Below are 20,507 nucleotides of genomic sequence, written 5' to 3'. Positions count from 1 at the left end.
CTTTCGCGGCCGCCATCCTCTGTGTGGTTCCTCTCCCCGTTCTTTGCTGCCAAGGAGCTGTGCAGCGCCGGGTCTGACGTGGATCTGCGGGGAGGCAGTTCAACCTGTGTGCGAGGTGGGTCCGGAGAGCGGGGCTGCGATGTTGCTGCGAATGTCCCGGAGTCGGCGCCATCTTGCTCCCTCTGCTTGCTTCTAGTGAAGCTGAATTTAGCTAGAGTCCCTTGTCGTGCGATCCTTTTTCTGCGGCCGGACATGCTGGGTGATGGTTCCCCACTCTTTGAACCAAAAAAAGATCGTGGTGACCGCTTGTTTAGTTGCTTTTTCGGGCTACAGGATCGGAGCTCCTATGCTATGCAGCCATCCACTCCGGCAGCCAGACCACGCCCCTACCACTGTCACTTTAAACATTAATAACTCTGGAATGCTTTTACTTATCATTCTGATTCTGAGATAGTTTTTTCGTGACATATTCTACTTTAACATAGTGGTAAATTTTTGTGGTAACTTGCATCCCGTCTTGGTGAAAAAACCCCAAATTTGATGAAAAAATTGAAAATGTTGCATTTTTCTAACTTTGAAGCTCTCTGCTTGTAAGGAATATGGATATTCCAAATAATTTTTTTTCTGGATTCACATATAAAATGTCTACTTTATGATTGCATCATAAAATTGACGTGTTTTTACTTTTGGAAGACATCAGAGGGCTTCAAAGTTCAGCAGCAATTTTTCACAAAATTTCCAAACACAATTTTTCAGGGACCAGATCAGTTTTGAAGTGGATTTGAAGGGTCTTCATATTAGAAATACCCCATAAATGACCCCATTATAAAAACTGCTCCCACCAAAGTATTCAAAATGACATTCAGTAAGTGTTTTAACCCTTTAGGTGTTTCACAGGAAAAGCAGCAAAGTGAAGGAGAAAATTCAAAATCTTCATTTTTTATACTTGCATGTTCTTGTAGACCCAATTTTTGAATTTTTACAAGGGGTAAAAGGATAAAATTTATACTTGAATTTGTAGCCCAATTTCTCTCGAGTAAGCACATACCTCATATGTCTATGTAAAGTGTTCGGCGGGCGCAGTAGAGGGCTCAGAAGTGAAGGAGCGACAAGGGGATTTTGAAGAGTACGTTTTTCTGAAATGGTTTTTGGGGGGCATGTTGCATTTAGGAAGCCCCTATGGTGCCAAAACAGCAAAAAAAAAAAAAAAAACACATGGCATACCATTTTGGAAACTAGACTTGAGGAACGTAACAAGGAATTAAGTGTTTCACGACTTTTGCATATGTAAAAAAAATTATTATTTTTTTTCACTATAATGTGTTTCACCCCAAATTTCAAATTTTTGCAAGGGTTAATAGCAGAAAATACCCCCCAAAATGTGTAACGCCATCTCTTCTGAGTATGGAGGTACCCCATAAGTTGACCTGAAGTGCACTATGGGCGAACTACAATGCTCAGAATAGAAGGAATCATTTTTGGCTTTTTGAGAGCAAATTTTGCTCGGGGGGCATGTCGCATTTAGGAAGCCCCTATGGTGCCAGAACAGCAAAAAAAAAAAAAACACATGGCATACCATATTGGAAACTAGACCCCTTGAGGAACATAACAAGGGATAAAGTGAACCTTAATACCCCACAGGTGTTTCACGACTTTTGCTTTTTTTTTTTTTTTATGTTTTTTTTACCAAAAATGCTTGGTTTAGCAAAAGTTTAACATTTTTAAAAAAGGTAATAGCAGAAATTACCCCCCAAAATTTGAAGCCCAATTTCTCCCGATTCAGAAAACACCCCATATGTGGATGAAAAGTGTTCTCCTGGCGCACTACAGGTCTCAGAAGAGAAGGAGTCACATTTGGCTTTTTGGAAGCAAATTTTGCTCTGGGGGCATGCCGCATTTAGGAAGCCCCTGTGGTGCCAGGACAGCAAAAAAAAAAAACACATGGCATACATGGCATACAATTTTGGAAACTAGACCCCTTGGGGAACGTAACAAGGGGTAAAGTGAACCTTAATACCCCACAGGTGTTTCACGACTTTTGCATATGTAAAAATAAAATTTTTTAAATGCTTGTTTTCCCCAAAATTTTACATTTTTACAAGGGATAATAGCAGAAAATACCCCCCAAAATTTGTATGGAAATACCCCATAAGTGGATGTGAAGTGCACTGGGGGCGAACTACAATGCTCAGAAGAGAAGGAGCATCATTGAGCTTTTGGAGAGAGAATTTGGCCATGTGCATTTACAAAGCCCCCTGTGCTGCCAGAACAGTGGACCCCCCCACATGTGACCCCATTTTTAAAACTACACCCCTCACGGAATGTAGTAAGGGGTGCAGTGAGAATTTACACCCCACTGGCATTTGACGGATCTTTGGAACAGTGGGCTGTGCAAATTAATCTCCGTACTCAGGATTGCGTTACAAATTTTGGGGGCTTTTTTTCTTTTACCGCTTGTGAAATTTAAAAGTATGGGGCAACACCAGTATGTTAGTGTACAAAAATGTTTTTTTTTACACTAACATGCTGGTGTAGACCCCAACTTTACCTTTTCATAAGGGGTAAAAGGAGAAAAAGCCCCTCAAAATTTGTTAGGCAATTTTCCCAAGTACGGCAATACCACATATGTGGCCCTAAACTGTTGCCTTGAAATACGACAGGGCTCCAAAGTGAGAACGCCATGCGCATTTAAGGCCTAAATTAGGGATTTGCTGAGGGGTGGACATAGGGGTATTCTAAGCCAGTGATTCCAAAACAGGGTGCCTCTAGCTGTTGCAAAACTCCCAGCATGCTTGGACAGTCAATGGCTGTCCGGAAATGCTGGTAGTTTTTGTTTTGCAACAGCTGGAGGCTCCGTTTTGGAAACACTGCCATAGGATACGTTTTTCATTTTTATTGGGTGGGAAGGGGGGGAGCAGTGTATGTGTGTATATGTAGTGTTTTACTCTTTATTTTGTGTTAGTGTAGTGTAGTGTTTTTAGGCTACATTCACACTGACGGCGGATTACACTGAGTCTCCCGCTAGGAGTTTGAGCTGCGGCGGAAAATTTGCCGCAGCTCAAACTTGAAGCGGGGAACTCGCTGTAATCTGCCGCCAGTGTGAATGTCACCTGTACATTCACATGGGAGGGGGGGCAAAACTACAACTCCCAGCATGCACTGACAGAACGTGAATGCTGGGAGTTGTAGTTTTGCAACAGCTGGAGGCACACTGGTTGGAAAATACTGAGTTAGGTAATAGAACCTATTACCTAACTCGGTATTTCCCAACCAGTGTGCCTCCAGCTGTTGTAGAACTACAACTCTCAGCATGTACTGATTGCCAAAGGGAATGCTGGGAGATGTAGTTATACAACAGCTGGAGGCACGCAAGTACAACTCCCAGCATGCCGAGACAGCCTTCTGCTGTTCCTGAATGCTGGGAGTTGTAGTTTTGCAAGATTTAGAGGGGTTCAGGCTAGAGATCACTGACAGTGGTCTCTAAACTGTGGCCCTCCAGATGTTGCAAAACTACATATCTCAGCATGCTAAGACAGCAAACTGCTGTCTGGGTATGCTGGGAGTTGTAGTTTTGTAACATCTGGAGGGCTACAGTTTAGAGACCACTGTCAGTGATCTCTAGCCTGAATCCCATCTTGCAAAACTACAAATCCCAGCATGCCAACACAGCAAACAGCTGTCAAGGCATGGTGGGAGTTGTAGTTTTGCAACATCTGGAGGGCCACAGTTTAGAGACCACTCTCCAAACTGTCGCCCTGCAGATGTTGCTAGGCAACAGACTACCGGACACGCCGCCGCCATACTCATCTCCACCGCCTCCATGATCACAGCCACCGCCGTCATCTGGAGCTCCGCCGCCGGGTAAGTGACCGCCGCCGCCACTACTACACGGTTCCACCGATGGGTGGGCATAGCGGGGGTAACCGAACTTTAACCCGCCCCCAGTCTGCTATTGGTCGGTCGCTCTGCCGATCAATAGCAGGAATAGGAGGGGGTGGCACCCCTGCCACCTCACTCCTATCTCTTCAGGGGGATCGAGGGTGGTCCCCCTTATTTTATCGCGGCGCCGCCGTTGATGGGAAGGGGGAGAGCGCTCCCCCTGCAAACACCATAGATGCCGTGATCAGAACTGATCACGGCATCTATGGGGTTAATGCTGCCGGGACCGGCGCCCGGCAGCTGCGGTGGGACTCCGGCTGTGATTGACAGCTGAGTCCAGCCGGTGATCTCCTGCGCTGCCCGCGGCAGAGCAGGAGATCGCTTGGACGTATGCATACGTCCATTTGCGAGAACGTGTAGTTCGCCTGGACGTATGCATACGTCCAATAGCGGGAAGGGGTTAATGTGCATAAAACATGTGACAAAATTGCTTTGTGTTGCGTTTTCATTTGATATACTTCGATAAAAAGGCCCATCACAATCTTCAGCACCAGGCCCATAGTTACATAGTTAGTACGGTCGAAAAAAGACATATGTCCATCAAGTTCAACCAGGGAATTAAGGGGTAGGGGTGTGGCGCGATATTGGGGAAGGGATGGGATTTTATATTTCTTCATAAGCATTAATGTTATTTTGTTCCATGAATGTATCTAATCCTGTTTTAAAGCTGTTAATTGTTCCTGCTGTGACCAGTTCCTGAGGTAGACCGTTCCATAAATTCACAGTCCTCACGGTAAAGAAGGCGTGTCGCCCCTTGAGACTAAACTTTTTCTTCTCCAGACGAAGGGAGTGCCCCCTTGTCCTTTGGGGGGGTTTAACCTGGAACAGTTTTTCTCCATATTTTTTGTATGGGCCATTAATATACTTATATACGTTTATCATATCCATGATGCTCTTAATTCGGCCCTGCCTCAGCTATGGCCACAGGCTGGTTTATACCTGCAGGAGCACGCGCTGATGACATCAAAGGTCCGACGCAGGCAGCAGGATGGAATCAGTTCATTGCACCCTCGGACCTTAGAAGTCACCAGCGTGATAGTCTAAACCAACCAGCGTGATAGTCTAAACCAACCTGTGCAGCCTGTGGGGAGAAAGCAGAGAAGAGGAGAGGACACTGGAGGAATGTCTGCTGAGCAAGAGGGAAACTGACAACTCTTCTCCCTCTGCTCTTTACAAGTGGGCTGCTATCATCCTGTCAGGCACCACTGAGGAGGAAGGAAGTGTGAGGACTGACCTGCCCTACACCGACAAGCCCGGACTGCAGGCAGTGACAGTGATGGATTGTAAGTACTTGTCACTGTCTGCCTGTGATTAAATGTAAGAAAATACATTGTTATTGTGGGGGAGGGGGAGATAAATACACTTGCAGCCCTTCTAGTACTATTACTCCCAGCAGCAAGGCGGGTGCAAAGATTTTTGCCACCCTATGCAAAAGCAAATTTTACTGCCCCCTTGACTCCACCTATTAGCTCCGCCCTTTGACTCGCCCCACCTTACTACTGGGGTGACACACTGACACACTCCTCATATATTATGGCATGTTCACACTATGTAATTCCCACGGAATTCCGTGAGGGGAATGCCGCAAACAGAATTACGTGCTGTGAACATAAACATCAGTGTGAATGGGTCTTCCGCGAGACCCGTTCACACTGCGGAATTTCAGAGGCGGACAATTCCGCCACTGAAATTGTTCCGCGTAAAGAAAGAACATGTTCATTCTTTGCGCGGAAGTCTGCGAACACTGCATAGCCATCAATGGTGATGGCGCAGTGCCGCGCGATCCTACCGCTGAAGTATTACAGCGGTGGCCGCCAGAATGGAATCTCCGATCGCGTTCATTATCCGTAGTGTGAACTAGGGATCGACCGATATCGTTTTTTTAGGGCCGATACCGATAATCTGTGGAGGTTAGGGCCGATAGCCGATAACTTATATCGATATTCCAGTATAAGTTATCGGCTATTTACCCCCCCACCCCTGCAGATCATTGATTTAAAGCGGTCGCTTTAAATGAATGAACTTTGGCGGCTTTTGCTGTGCCATAGACCGCCGCCGCCACCACCCGCTTCTGTCCCCCTGCCTGTTGGGGGGTCCTGAGTCCTTCTACCGCCCCGCCACCCCCCCCCCCCCCCCCCCCCCCGCCGCACCGCTCTGCGCCCCCTACCGCCCCACGCTGCATAGCACCGCGCCGCACCCCCCACCGCACAGCCCCGGCCCCATTGCCTCCCCCATTCCCGGTTTTATAATTACCTGTTCCCGGGGTCCACTCTACATCTGGCTCCGGTGGCGTCCTCCTGAGCTGTCACTGTGCGCACTGACGGTGACGTCACGTCACTTGTCATTGTGCACAGCGTAATGCAGGACGCAGCAGGAGCCAGAAGTAGCGTTGACCCTGGTAACAGGTAATTATAAAATTGGGGACGGGGGAGGTAATGGGGCCGGGGCGGTGCGGTAGGGGGTGCGACACGGTGGGGGGGGGAGGAGTTCGCGGTGCGGTGGGGCGTTGCATTATCGGCATATCGGCAAGGTAATTGCCGATACCGATAATGCCCAAAATCGTGATTATCGGCCGATAGTATCGGCCAAACCGATAATCGGTCGGTCCCTAGTGTCAACATACCTTTAGAGTATTATACCAGATGTAAAGGTACATGCACACCACAATTCGTGCAGTAGGAACCAAATGAAGAATTTCAAAACCGCCTGCTGCTATTCCTGGCAGATCCGTGCCTTACCCCATTCATTTCAATGAACCGAACAAAGTCAGCTAGTGACCATGTCCAGCTTTTCACCCGGACTGAAAAATGTGGTCTACTGCCGTTTTCAGTCCAGTCAAAAGTTGTTTGGCTCATTGAAATGAATGGGGTAAGGCACTGATCCAACAGAGATATAGCAGCAGACAGTTTTGAAATACTCCCCCCGGATCCAGCTGCCAGATAATGTAATGTATGTACACAGTGACCTCACCAGCAGAATAGTGAGTGCAGCTCTGGAGTATAATACAGGATATAACTCAGGATCAGTACAGGATAAGTAATGTAATGTATGTACACAGTGACTCTTCCAGCTGAATAGTGAGTACAGCTCTGGAGTATAATGGAGGATATAACTCAGGATCAGTACAGGATAAGTAATGTAATTTATGTACACAGTGATTTCACCAGCAGAATAGTGAGTACAGCTCTGGAGTATAATACAGGATATAACTCAGGATCAGTACAGGATAAGTAATGTATGTGTACAGTGACCCCACCAGCAGAATAGTGAGTACAGCTCTAGAGTATAATACAGGATATAACTCAGGATCAGTACAGGATAAGTAATGTAATTTATCAAAACCTGTAAAGAGGAAAAGTTGACCAGTTTCCCATAGTAACCAATCAGATTGCTTCTTTCATTTCTAAGAGGCCTTTTCAAAAAAGAAAGAAGTGATCTGAACCTTTACACAGGTTTTGATAAATCTCCCCCAGTGACTCCACCAGCAGAATAGTGAGTACTACTCTGTAGTGTATACAGGATATAACTCAGGATCAGTACAGGATGAATGCAGCTCTGGAACATACAAGAAATTACTCCTGATCCTGAGTTACATTCTATATTAAGGGTATGCTCACACAGGCGGATCCACAGTGTATTTTACGCAGCAGATCTGCCGCTGATGGACCGCTACATGGTGCCTTTAGATGTTCTTTGTTGGTAGCGACAATACGCCGCTACGAGCAGACACACTGCTGCGATTTGCAAGTCGTTGTGCATGCGCGGTGTACACGCACACATTGTGGCCGCTCCCCCTGCTCCCTGTGCTAGGCCGAGAGCAGTCGCGATGTGCGAGTATACTGTGCATGATCATGGCGACTCACACATCACAGTGTGTCTGCTTATAACTGCATATTACTGCTCCGAGTAGGCACAACTAAAGGCACCCTGTAGCGATCCTTTAGCGGCGGATCCACAGCGTAAAATCATGCAGCTTTTCACTCCTTTTGTCTGGCAAGAATATGAGCAGCTTCTAGCCACCCTCCACAGGTGGATCCGAACCCGAATGCAGCCCCGCCTTTTGACTTCATGTGATCAAAGATGTTGAGCTCTGAGCCCAACATCATCAGGTACGTAGGAAATCAGCAGCATTGAAGATGTTGAGCTCTGAGCCCAACATCATCAGGTACGTAGGAAATCAGCAGCATTGATTTTACCCTTTCCTATCACTGGTAACAGCGCCTTCCCCTGTAGGAGTGGGTCCAGAGCTGGGGGGGAGGGGGGCAGAGATTACAGAGCTGGGGGGGGGGGGGGAAGAATACAGAAATGGGGGGTTTCAGAGCTTGGGGGATGAAGTACAGAGCTGGGGGGGGGTAAGGGGGGAGAGTACAGAGCTGGGGAGAGAGAGTACAGAGTGGGGAGAGAGAGTACAGAGCTGGGGAGAGAGAGAGTACAGAGCTGGGGAGAGAGAGAGTACAGAGCTGGGAGAGAGAGAGTACAGAGCTGGAGAGAGAGAGTACAGAGCTGGGAGAGAGAGAGAGTACAGAGCTGGGGAGAGAGAGAGAGTACAGAGCTGGGGAGAGAGAGAGTACAGAGCTGGGGAGAGAGAGAGTGAGAGAGAGAGTACGAGCTGGGAGAGAGAGAGAGTACAGAGCTGGGGAGAGAGAGAGTACAGAGCTGGGGAGAGAGAGAGAGGTACAGAGCTGGGGAGAGAGAGAGAGAGTACAGAGCTGGAGAGAGAGAGAGTACAGAGCTGGGAGAGAGAGAGTACAGAGCTGGGGAGAGAGAGAGTACAGAGCTGGGAGAGAGAGAGAGAGAGAGGAGAGAGAGAGTACAGAGCTGGGAGAGAGAGAGAGAGAGTACAGAGCTGGGGAGAGAGAGAGAGAGAGTACAGAGCTGGGAGAGAGAGAGAGAGAGTACAGAGCTGGGGAGAGAGAGAGAGAGAGAGTACAGAGCTGGGGAGAGAGAGAGAGAGAGAGTACAGAGCTGGGGAAAGAGAGAGAGAGTACAGAGCTGGGGAGAGAGAGAGAGAGTACAGAGCTGGAGAGAGAGAGAGAGAGAGAGTACAGAGCTGGGGAGAGAGAGAGAGTACAGAGCTGGGGAGAGAGAGAGAGTACAGAGCTGGGGAGAGAGAGAGAGAGAGTACAGAGCTGGGGGGAGGGAGTACAGAGCTGGGGGGGAAGAGTACAGAGCGGGGGGAGAACAGAGCTGGGGGGAGAGCGAATACAGAGCTGGGGGGAGAACAGAGCTGGGGGGAGAGCGAATACAGAGCTGGGGGGAGGGAGTACAAAACTGGGAGGGTACAGAGCTGGGGGGGAGGAAGTACAGAGCTGGGGGAACAGAGCTGGAGTGAGTTCAGAGCTGGCGGGAGGAAGTACAGAACTGGGGGGGGGGGTTTATAGAGCTGGGGGGAGGAAGTACAGAGCTGGGGGGAACAGAGCTGGAGTGAGTTCAGAGCTGGCGGGAGGGAGTACAGAACTGGGGGGGGGGGGGTTTATAGAGCTGGGGGGAGGGAGTACAGAGCTGGGGGGAGGGAGTACAGAGCTGGGGGGAGGGAGTACAGAGCTGGGGGGGAGGGAGTACAGAGCTGGGGGGAGGGAGTACAGAGCTGGGGGGGGAGGGAGTACAGAGCTGGGGGGGGAGGGAGTACAGAGCTGGGGGGGGAGGGAGTACAGAGCTGGGGGGGGAGGGAGTACAGAGCTGGGGGGGGAGGGAGTACAGAGCTGGGGGGGGAGGGAGTACAGAGCTGGGGGGGAGGGAGTACAGAGCTGGGGGGGGAGGGAGTACAGAGCTGGGGGGGAGGGAGTACAGAGCTGGGGGGGAGGGAGTACAGAGCTGGGGGGAGGGAGTACAGAGCTGGGGGGGGAGGGAGTACAGAGCTGGGGGGGAGGGAGTACAGAGCTGGGGGGGAGGGAGTACAGAGCTGGGGGGGGGGAGGGAGTACAGAGCTGGGGGGGGGGAGGGAGTACAGAGCTGGGGGGGGGGAGGGAGTACAGAGCTGGGGGGGGGGAGGGAGTACAGAGCTGGGGGGGGGGAGGGAGTACAGAGCTGGGGGGGGGGGAGGGAGTACAGAGCTGGGGGGGGGAGGGAGTACAGAGCTGGGGGGGAGGGAGTACAGAGCTGGGGGAAGGGAGTACAGAGCTGGGGGGGGGAGAACAGAGCTGGGGGGAGGGAGTACAAAACTGGGAGGGTACAGAGCTGGGGGGGAGGAAGTACAGAGCTGGGGGGGAGGAAGTACAGAGCTGGGGGGGACAGAGCTGGAGTGAGTTCAGAGCTGGGGGGAGGGAGTACAGAACTGGGGGGGGTTACAGAGCTGGGGGGAGGGAGTACAGAGCTGGGGGGAGGGAGTACAGAGCTGGGGGGAGGGAGTACAGAGCTGGGGGAGGGAGTGCAGAGCTGGGGGGAGGGAGTGCAGAGCTGGGGGAGGGAGTGCAGAGCTGGGGGGAGGGAGTGCAGAGCTGGGGGGAGGGAGTGCGTGCAGAGCTGGGGGGAGGGAGTGCGTACAGAGCTGGGGGAGGGAGTACAGAGATTGGGGGGGGAGGGAGTACAGAGCTTGGGGGGAGGGAGTACAGAGCTTGGGGGGGGGGGAGGGAGTACAGAGCTTGGGGGGGGGAGGGAGTACAGAGCTGGGGGGGGGAGGGAGTACAGAGCTTGGGGGGGGGGTTACAGAGATGGGGGAGGGAGTACAGAGATGGGGGGAGGGAGTGCAGAGCTGGGGGGAGGGAGTGCAGAGCTGGGGGGAGGGAGTGCAGAGCTGGGGGGAGGGAGTGCAGAGATTGGGGGGAGGGAGTACAGAGCTTGGGGGGGGGAGGGAGTACAGAGCTTGGGGGGGGGAGGGAGTACAGAGCTTGGGGGGGGAGGGAGTACAGAGCTTGGGGGGGGGAGGGAGTACAGAGCTTGGGGGGGGGAGGGAGTACAGAGCTTGGGGGGGGGGAGGGAGTACAGAGCTTGGGGGGGGAGGGAGTACAGAGCTTGGGGGGGGGGAGGGAGTACAGAGCTTGGGGGGGGGAGGGAGTACAGAGCTGTGGGGGGGGGGAGGGAGTACAGAGCTGTGGGGGGGGGAGGGAGTACAGAGCTGTGGGGGGGGGGGGAGTACAGAGCTTTGGGGGGGGAGGGAGTACAGAGCTGTGGGGGGGGGGGGGAGTACAGAGCTTTGGGGGGGGGAGTACAGAGCTGTGGGGGGGGAGGGAGTACAGAGCTGTGGGGGGGGGGGGGGAGTACAGAGCTGTGGGGGGGGGAGGGAGTACAGAGCTGGGGGGGAGGGAGTACAGAGCTGGGGGGAGGGAGTACAGAACTGGGGGGGGGGAGGAAGTACAGAGCTGGGGGGGAGTACAGAGCTGGGGGGGGGGAGTACAGAGCTGTGGGGGGGGGGGTACAGAGCTGTGGGGGGGGGGGGGGAGTACAGAGCTGTGGGGGGGGGGAGTACAGAGCTGTGGGGGGGGGGAGTACAGAGCTGTGGGGGGGGGGAGTACAGAGCTGTGGGGGGGGGGGAGTACAGAGCTGTGGGGGGGGGGAGTACAGAGCTGTGGGGGGGGGGGAGTACAGAGCTGTGGGGGGGGGGGGGAGTACAGAGCTGTGGGGGGGGGGGAGTACAGAGCTGTGGGGGGGGGGGAGTACAGAGCTGTGGGGGGGGGGGAGTACAGAGCTGTGGGGGGGGGGGGAGTACAGAGCTGTGGGGGGGGGGGAGTACAGAGCTGTGGGGGGGGGGGAGTACAGAGCTGTGGGGGGGGGGGGAGTACAGAGCTGTGGGGGGGGGGAGTACAGAGCTGTGGGGGGGGGAGTACAGAGCTGTGGGGGGGGGGGAGTACAGAGCTGTGGGGGGGGGGAGTACAGAGCTGTGGGGGGGGGGGGGGGAGTACAGAGCTGTGGGGGGGGGGGGGAGTACAGAGCTGTGGGGGGAGGGAGTACAGAGCTGTGGGGGGGAGGGAGTACAGAGCTGTGGGGGGAGGGAGTACAGAGCTGGAGGTACAGAGCTGGGGGGGAGAGGGAGTACAGAGCTGGGGGTGCAGAGCTGGGGGTACAGAGCTGGGGGGGTACAGAGCTGGGGGGGGGGAGGAGTACAGAGCTGGGGGGGGAGGGAGTACAGAGCTGGGGGTACAGAGCTGTGGGGGGGGGAGAGTACAGAGCTGGGGGGGGGAGAGTACAGAGCTAGGGGGGGGGGAGTACAGAGCTGGGGGGGGGGGAGTACAGAGCTGTGGGGGGGGGGGAGTACAGAGCTGTGGGGGGGGGGGAGTACAGAGCTGTGGGGGGGGGGAGTACAGAGCTGTGGGGGGGGGAGTACAGAGCTGTGGGGGGAGGGAGTACAGAGCTGTGGGGGGAGGGAGTACAGAGCTGGAGGTACAGAGCTGGGGGGGAGAGGGAGTACAGAGCTGGGGGTGCAGAGCTGGGGGTACAGAGCTGGGGGGGTACAGAGCTGGGGGGGGAGGGAGTACAGAGCTGGGGGGGGAGGGAGTACAGAGCTGGGGGTACAGAGCTGTGGGGGGGGGAGAGTACAGAGCTGGGGGGGGGGAGAGTACAGAGCTGGGGGGGGAGAGTACAGAGCTGGGGGGGGGAGAGTACAGAGCTGGGGGGGGAGAGTACAGAGCTGGGGGGGGAGAGTACAGAGCTGGGGGGGGGAGAGTACAGAGCTGGGGGGGGGGGAGAGTACAGAGCTGGGGGGGGGAGAGTACAGAGCTGGGGGGGGGGAGAGTACAGAGCTGGGGGGGGGGGAGAGTACAGAGCTGGGGGGGGAGAGTACAGAGCTGGGGGGGGGAGAGAGTACAGAGCTGGGGGGGGAGAGAGTACAGAGCTGGGGGGGGAGAGAGTACAGAGCTGGGGGGGGAGAGAGTACAGAGCTGGGGGGGGGGAGAGAGAGTACAGAGCTGGGGGGGGGGAGAGAGAGTATAGAGCTGGGGGGGAGAGAGAGTATAGAGCTGGGGGGGGAGAGAGAGTACAGAGCTGGGGGGGGAGAGAGAGTACAGAGCTGGGGGGGGAGAGAGAGTACAGAGCTGGGGGGGGAGAGAGAGTACAGAGCTGGGGGGGGAGAGAGAGTACAGAGCTGGGGGGGGAGAGAGAGTACAGAGCTGGGGGGGGAGAGAGAGTACAGAGCTGGGGGGGGGGGAGAGAGTACAGAGCTGGGAGGGGGGAGAGAGTACAGAGCTGGGGGGGGGAGAGAGTACAGAGCTGGGGGGGGAGAGAGTACAGAGCTGGGGGGGGAAGAGAGTACAGAGCTGGTAGCTGTAAGGTGCTGTACAGGTCTCTGCTGGAGGGTTCACTGCAGTGCTGAAGGGGCAGGGAAGGCTGTACAGGTCTCTGCTGGAGGGCAGCTCAGGTCTCTGCTGGGGGCTCACTGCAGTGCTGAGGGAACAGGGCAGCCTTTCCTTTCTTCACTCCCGGGGATCCAGCATGATTCAGGGAACTGCAGGCGCGGGGCTGCTGGGAGGAGTCAATAGAAGTCAGCTGGCACATTTCATGTGATGAGCCTGCTCCTCATTGGCTCAGTGTGCCTATTGACACTGCCCAGTGGTCCCTGTCTTGTGCCTGTGAAGAGCTTCAAGTGCTGGTCTGTATCTATGAGGGGATCAGACATGTATTTAGTTACATCTGACCTCCTCCTTACTGAGTGTCTCCTATTTTCCTGCAGAGAAAAGGACACTTAGTAAGAAGAAAACAGCATAGGGCAGCACAGATCAGATGTAACTGTGAAACAGTGCAGAATGGAGCAGCTCAAGTCCCAGCATACGCTGACAGACTTACATTACAGTCACTCTTGTCAGTTCCTGCTAGTGCAGGAACTCTCTCAATATGCGCGGCTAGAGCATACTGCGGGGACTGGCACAGGGCAAAGCACAGTAATAACTTTGTATGTCATTCTTCGCAGGGCCATCAGTATTATAATTAAGGCCACAGGTGGCGCCCTCATTAATCAGTGCGTCTAAAGGGTTAAAGGGTACCTCTCATCAAAAGAACTTTTGATATATTATAGATTAATGTATGCAGAATAACTTTACAATTGCATGTTATTAAAAAAATATGCTTCTTTCTATTTAATTTTCCACTTTGAAGAAATGACCCTAGGGGTCTCCCTACCAGTCCTGGCAGCAAGCATTTCAGACTCATGCTGGAGTCCTAAACACTACGAGCTGCCAGTCTGCTTTGTTCACAAAGGAGAACACTCAGAGCTGCCAGCCTGCTTTGTTCACAGCCTGTTTGGCTGTGAACAAAGCAGGCTGGCAGCTCTGAGTGTTTAGGATTCCAGCATGAGTCAGAAATGCTTGCTGACGGGACTGATCGGGAAAAATACAATAGAAAGAAGCATATTTTTCATTAACATGCATTCATCTAAAATATATCAAAAGTTTATTTGATGAGAGGTACCCTTTAATGCCTGGCATCGGCCCAATCAGCAGTGCTCGGCATTAGCCATTGGTCCTGGCTGCCCGTAGTAGTCATGACCCACCGGGTTTAAAGCGTTCTCCGTTTGTGAGAATGGTTTAAGTCCCATTAACGGGACCAGGGCGTACAGGTACGCCCCTGATACTTAAGTCCCAGGGCCCGAGGACGTACCTGTACGCCCTTGGTCCTGGGGAGGTTAAGAAATGTATGACCCTTCTAAAAATAATGCAAATTTTGACATATCATGGGAAGCGGGGAGAGATGCCAGCACTGTGTCTATAAGACCAAGGTGGTCCTATAAACTTACATTATTAGAACCATCTGAGTCGGGTGTCACAAAGCCAAGAGTGATTGCACACTTCTCCCTACTCGTTCTACTGAACACTCATTCCCCAACCAAAATAAAATTAATGCTTATGAAGAAATATAAAATCCCATCCCTTCCCCAATATCGCGCCACACCCCTACCCTTCAATTCCCTGGTTGAACTAGATGGACGTAGGTCTTTTTTCAACCGTACTAACTATGTAACTATGTTTCATGAAGAGCTCATTGTTATAGACAAATTGTTCTTCGAAGTGTGCCATATAGGCATTTGTGTATGGGGGGCCACATTCGCACCCATTGCCAGTTAAAAGGAAAAACTTTTTTTTAAATCAACTGGTGCCAGAAAGTTAAACAGATTTGTAATTTACTTCTATTAAAAATCTTAATCCTTCCAGTACTTATTAGCTAATGAATACTACAGAGGAAATTATTTCCTCAGTGATCCTTTCCTCGGTGCTCTCTGCTGACACCTCTGTCCATTTTAAGAACTGTCCAGAGTAGGAGAAAATCCCCATAGCAAACATATGCTGCTATGGGCAGAGATGTCAGGAGAGAGCACTGTGGTCATAATTCAGCAGAAAGCACTGTGTTCAAAAAAGAAAAGAATTTCCTCTGTAGTATTCAGCAGCTAATAAGTACTGGAAGGATTAAGATTTTTTATAGAAGTGATTACATTTTAAAGTTTAAATTTCTGGCACCAGTTGAGTTAAAAAAAATAATAAAATAAGTTTTCCACCAGAGGACCCCTTTAAAAATAAAATCAACAATGTCTTGGTAGAGTATCACACGAGGAGAGTGATTGACGCTAAAATGAAAGATTACCTGCTCGATCGCAGACCAGAGCAGAAGACCTGTGGAAGGCAGCGGAGGCAGGTGAGGGGACCTCTGTCTGCCGTTCTGGATGATCAGATCGCCGCGGCAGCCCTGCGTTCGATCCGATCATCCTTTTTAGTGACCGCAATGCTGCAGATGCCGTGATCTGTATTGATCACGGCATCTGAGGGGTTAATAGCAGACATCCGCGCGATCACGGATGTCCGCCATTACCGGCGGGTCCCTGACTGCTATCAGCCGTTATCGGTATTGGCAATTACATTGCCGATAATGCCCCGTTGCCCCGCACCACCCCTGAAAGTCCACAGATGTTCGACATCGGCCCTAAAAAATCTATATCGGTCGATCCCTAGTTGACTGGTGGAAGTTATAGATGCCAGCGGACAGCAGGCAGTGGCGGACTGGTGGGAGATGTAGTAGACAGCAGGCAGAGGCAGATAAATGGGAGTTGTAGTAGCCAGCATACAGCAGTGGTGGTGGTAGTACAGTGATCCCTCAACTTACAATGGCCTCAACATACAATAGTTTCAACATACAGTGGTCTTTTCTGGACCATTGTAACTTGAAACCAGATTCAACATACAATGCTACGGACAGTCCAGATCTGCAAAACATGTCAATGGCCGGAAGAACCAACCAATCAGAATGGAAATTTACACCTGTACTACTAAAGTGCATGCACTGACTGTCTGGTAGCGCCTCCCTACAATACAGTGAGGTACTACATGTTCTGTATTACTCTTTACCTATGCCATAGTTAGCTGCTCCTTTGGACACATGTAAGGGGGGCTTCTTTTTGCGTGTACTGTACAGGACCCTGAAGAAGCTCCTGTCCTCTATATAGACCAGTCTTTCCAAACCAGGGTGCCTCCAGCTGTTGCAAAACTATAGCTCCCAGCATGCCTGGACAGCCTTTGGCTGTCCAGGCATGCTGAAAATTGTAGTTTTGCAAAAGCTGGAGGCACCCTGGATGGGAAACACTGACATAAACATTATTACAGCTCCCAGCAGCTCTTCCTTACTTATATATGTAAGGATTTGCTTTATCTGTATTAGTTATCTACTTATTTCTATTTAATCCTCACTTTTTCCTATTTTTGGATGACATTTTGGTGGCTTCAGAACCAATGACCAGGTTTCCATAGAGTTATGGTCTCAACATACAATGGTTTCAACATACAATGGTCGTCCTGGAACCAATTCATATTGTAACTTGAGGGACCACTGTACTCTCTAATCAATGGTGTCTGGCACAGGAGTTTTAAATTTCTCACTGATCCATTGCCGATTCATGTTCGCTCTGGGTCTGATGACTGGCGATCACTGGGTCGGAGCATTGTGACGTCACGGCTCCGCCCCGTGTGACGTCTTACTCCGCCCCATCAATTCTAGCCTATGGGAGGGGGTGTGACAGCTGGAATGCTAGCCCACCCTCACTTAGGGTGGGTTCACACTACGTTTTCTCCCATACGGGAGCGCATACGGCAGGGGGGACCTAAAACCTCGCGCTCCCGTATGCCTTCGTATGCGCTCCCGTGTGTCATTCATTTCAATGAGCCGGCCGGAGTGAAACGTTCGGTCCGGTCGGCTCATTTTTGCGCCTTATGCGCTTTTACGACCGGACCTCAAACCGTGGTTGACCACAGTTTTAGGTCCGGGGGAAAATCGCATACGGCGCAAAAATGAGCCGACCGAATGTTTCACTCTGGCCGGCTCATTGAAATGAATGACACACGAGAGCGCATACGAAGGCATACGGGAGCGCGAGGTTTTAGCTCCCCCCTGCCGTATGCGCTCCTGTATGGGAGAAAACGTAGTGTGAACCCAGCCTTACTGGGTTTTGTCCATGCCTGTGCTTCAGCTTGGACAAAGCCATGATTGTATAAGCCATGATTTCTACAAAAAGGAAATAAAGTAAAATAAATAAAATAAAAAGTATATTAGAAAGGTTAATATTTTGCTAAAATGTACATCTTATAAAATGTTTTTGGATCAGGCAGTGCTCATTTAAGGATTATGGGGATTTATCAATATGTGTGTGCAGCCACTTCGCAGCCTTTTTTTTTTTTGTTTTGCTTTGATAAATTTTGCACAAATGAAAAATCACCTCAGAACTTGCTGTAGGATGTTGTTTTTCTAAGGCAAGGCAGAGGGGGTTCGAATTTGCATTTTATTTTAACGTTTGCGCAATATTTTTTCGCCTTTTAAAAAAAGACACAGTTAAAGGGGTATTCCGGGCAAAAACATCTTATCCCCTATCCAAAGGATAGGGGATAAGGTGTCTGATCGTGAGGGGCCCACTGCTGGGGCCCCCCATGATCTCCCTGCAGCACCTGCATTCTATGCGGAGCTGCGTCTCCGAGGTTTCCGAAACTGGAAATGCGGGTTCTGCAGGGAGATTGCGGGGGGTCCCAGCAGCGGGCTCCCCACGATCAGACACCTTATCCCCTATCCTTTGGATAGGAGATAAGATGTTTTTGCCTGGAATACCCCTTTAATAAATCTTGTCCTTTGCAAAGTCAAGAATGAAGCACTGCATCTGGCTAGGTTTCCACACAGGTTTTTTTTCTGGCAGTTTTTGGAATACTGCCACTGCAGTTTTTGAGCCAAAGCCAGAAGTGTATTCAGAAGGAATGGGAAATGTAAAGTGAGGAATTATACTTCTCCTTCATACTGGATACACTTCTGACTTTTGCTCAAAAACTGCAGTGGCAGTTTAAAAAAAACACCAGAAAAAAAACCTGTGTGGAAACCTATCCTTAAACAATCACTTTTGCCACAGTTCAGAAATTGCACACATTTTTTGTGCAAAAAATTAAAGTGCAAAATTTCAGCCAATTAAAGGGTACCTTTCATCAAAACAACTTTTGATATAGTATAGATTAATGTATGCAGAATAGCTTTCCAATAGCATGTTATTAAAAAATGTGCTTCTTTCTATTTAATTTTCCACTTTGAAAAATGACCACTAGAGGTCTCCCTACCAATCCTTTTTTATAGATTTCAGACTCGTGCTGGAGTCCTAAATCTCAGACTGCAGCCGGGACACAGACAAACTCAGCACTGCTCCCTGTCAGGGAGTTTGTCTGTGTCCCGGCTGCAGTCTGAGATTTAGGACTCCAGCACGAGTCTGAAATCTATAAAAAAAAAAAAAAAAAAAAAAAAAAAAAAGGACTGGTAGGGAGACCTCTAGTGGTCATTTTTCAAAGTGGAAAATTAAATAGAAAGAAGCACATTTTTTAATAACATGCTATTGAAAAGTTATTCTGCATACATTAATCTATATTATATTAAGTTTTTTTGATGAAAGGTCCCCTTTAAATGTCAGGAAGGCAATCATAAATCTCCCCCATTGTTCCTCTTTAGGGTAGGGTCACATATGCCATATTTTGCTGCGCATTTTGCTGCTTATTTTCTCTAGTTGATGTTGCTACTCATTGACTTCAATGGGTAGGAAAACACACTGCAGCAAATACGCTGCAAAATATGGTACCTGTGACTCTACCCTTAAAGCGTAAATGCCTTACATGAATCTGGTCCTCAAAATCCACATTTCTTAATTTTCCACCTTTTTACATGCCCACTGTGGTAATTTAAATAACTGTAAGCCCAGTTTCATTTCTAATCTCCATTCTTTGAAAAATAAACATAAATCAAATTTTTTTTTCTAAAATTGTATTTAAAACTTGCTCCAAACCCTTCAAATTAAAAACTAGTATCTATGATTCTTCGGTACAAATATATAAAAGGAGATTACGTTATTCTAGTTAAGCCACAGGTTAATATGTGGTGAGGAAACTGTGTACCTGCACCAAATGTATAAAATGATGCAGGGCATGTGATAGATATAGGGGGGTATTTATCAAAGAATTTATGCATTTTTTCACGGAACTTTGGTGCAATACTTTGGTGCAGTGTCTTTTTGCGCCAAAGTTTGGCACATCTTCTCCACTGTCATTTTTACAACTATCTCAAAATCACACGATCATCATGATTTTAACTTTAGTCAGTAATTCATCATTTGCACCAATTGATCTTTGGCGCAATTTTGGCGCAAATCCTGTTTTTTGGGCGCAAGAAATTTTGCACATGGAAAACACACTTAGCAATGTCAGAAAATGTAAAGGTGTCAAAATACATTAAAATTTTTTTTTTTGTGAAAGCAGCAACGCCTCCAGGGCTGCTCAATACTATCCTGCGACATTGTTGTCTCTGAGGGACCTTCACCCTCCGTTGAGCCAGCATTGGACATGGCCACACGGGTTCAGGAAAGGTAAGCACTAAAGCAGTGGTCTCCAACCTGCGGACCTCCAGATGTTGCAAAACTACAACTTCCAGCATGCCCGGACAGCCAACGGCTGTCCGGGCATGCTGGGAATTGTAGTTTTGCAACATCTGGAGGTCCGCAGGTTGAAGACCACTGCACTAAAGTAACAAAAAAAAACTTGAAAATTTGAAAATAAAATCCATTTCACATGGTGGCTATAAACCCCACAAAAGAAAATAACTCACGTCGCTTGCTGATATACTGCAGGAGGGACTCCGAAATGGCTGCTCTGCAGGGTAAAATACGCGTCCTCTGTGGTGGTAAGTTCTGTGTAAAAGGCGCTGTGAACAGCTGATTTCAACATTTGAGCCCAAATTACTAACAACGTGCACCAAATGATAAATTTGGTGCATGTCCACGAAAACCAAAGTGAAAAAAAAAAAAAAGGGGTGAAAAGAAACTGTCAACAGGCAAAATTGATAAGTCTCCCCCATAGTGCTGATCGCATTTCTTACCTCAGTACTCCACTTTGTATGGTACCTCCTCTGCTCATTTTTCAGCGACTTTTTAACCCATGCGCCAAAATATGAAACTTTTTAATAATGCTGTCCACATCCAGTTTTGTAAGTCAAGTCTGGGCTGGTGTAGAATTGCAACAAACTGAGGGACAATTGCACATGATAAATTCATGACTGCAAAAAGTTAACGAGACTATGGCATGGCGCCGCAATTTTTGAAAAAGCTTTAAAAGTTCCAATGAAAAACCTAAATCAGCAACTGAGAGAAA

The 20,507-nt window shown here is 50.0% G+C and overlaps 1 protein-coding gene across 7 annotated transcripts in view; it reads left to right on the top strand.

Moving 5' to 3' along the window:
• The window catches only part of LOC130356311 (troponin T, cardiac muscle isoforms-like), a 190,942-nt gene that overhangs the window by 29,496 nt on the left and 140,939 nt on the right, over nt 1-20,507 (top strand). For 2 of the 7 annotated variants that reach the window (XM_056557623.1, XM_056557621.1), the window contains one exon: nt 5,117-5,222. The exons of 4 other annotated variants lie outside the window; for them this stretch is intronic. The gene's annotated coding sequence lies outside the window, so the exon portion shown is untranslated. Of the gene's footprint in view, nt 1-5,116; nt 5,223-8,082; nt 8,105-20,507 lie in introns of those variants that run through there. One more of the 7 variants, XM_056557626.1, reaches the window with a different exon arrangement.

This window comes from Hyla sarda, chromosome 2 (genome assembly GCF_029499605.1).
Source record: "Hyla sarda isolate aHylSar1 chromosome 2, aHylSar1.hap1, whole genome shotgun sequence".
Lineage (NCBI taxonomy): Eukaryota > Metazoa > Chordata > Amphibia > Anura > Hylidae > Hyla > Hyla sarda.
This window is presented reverse-complemented; position numbering and strand designations above follow the sequence as displayed.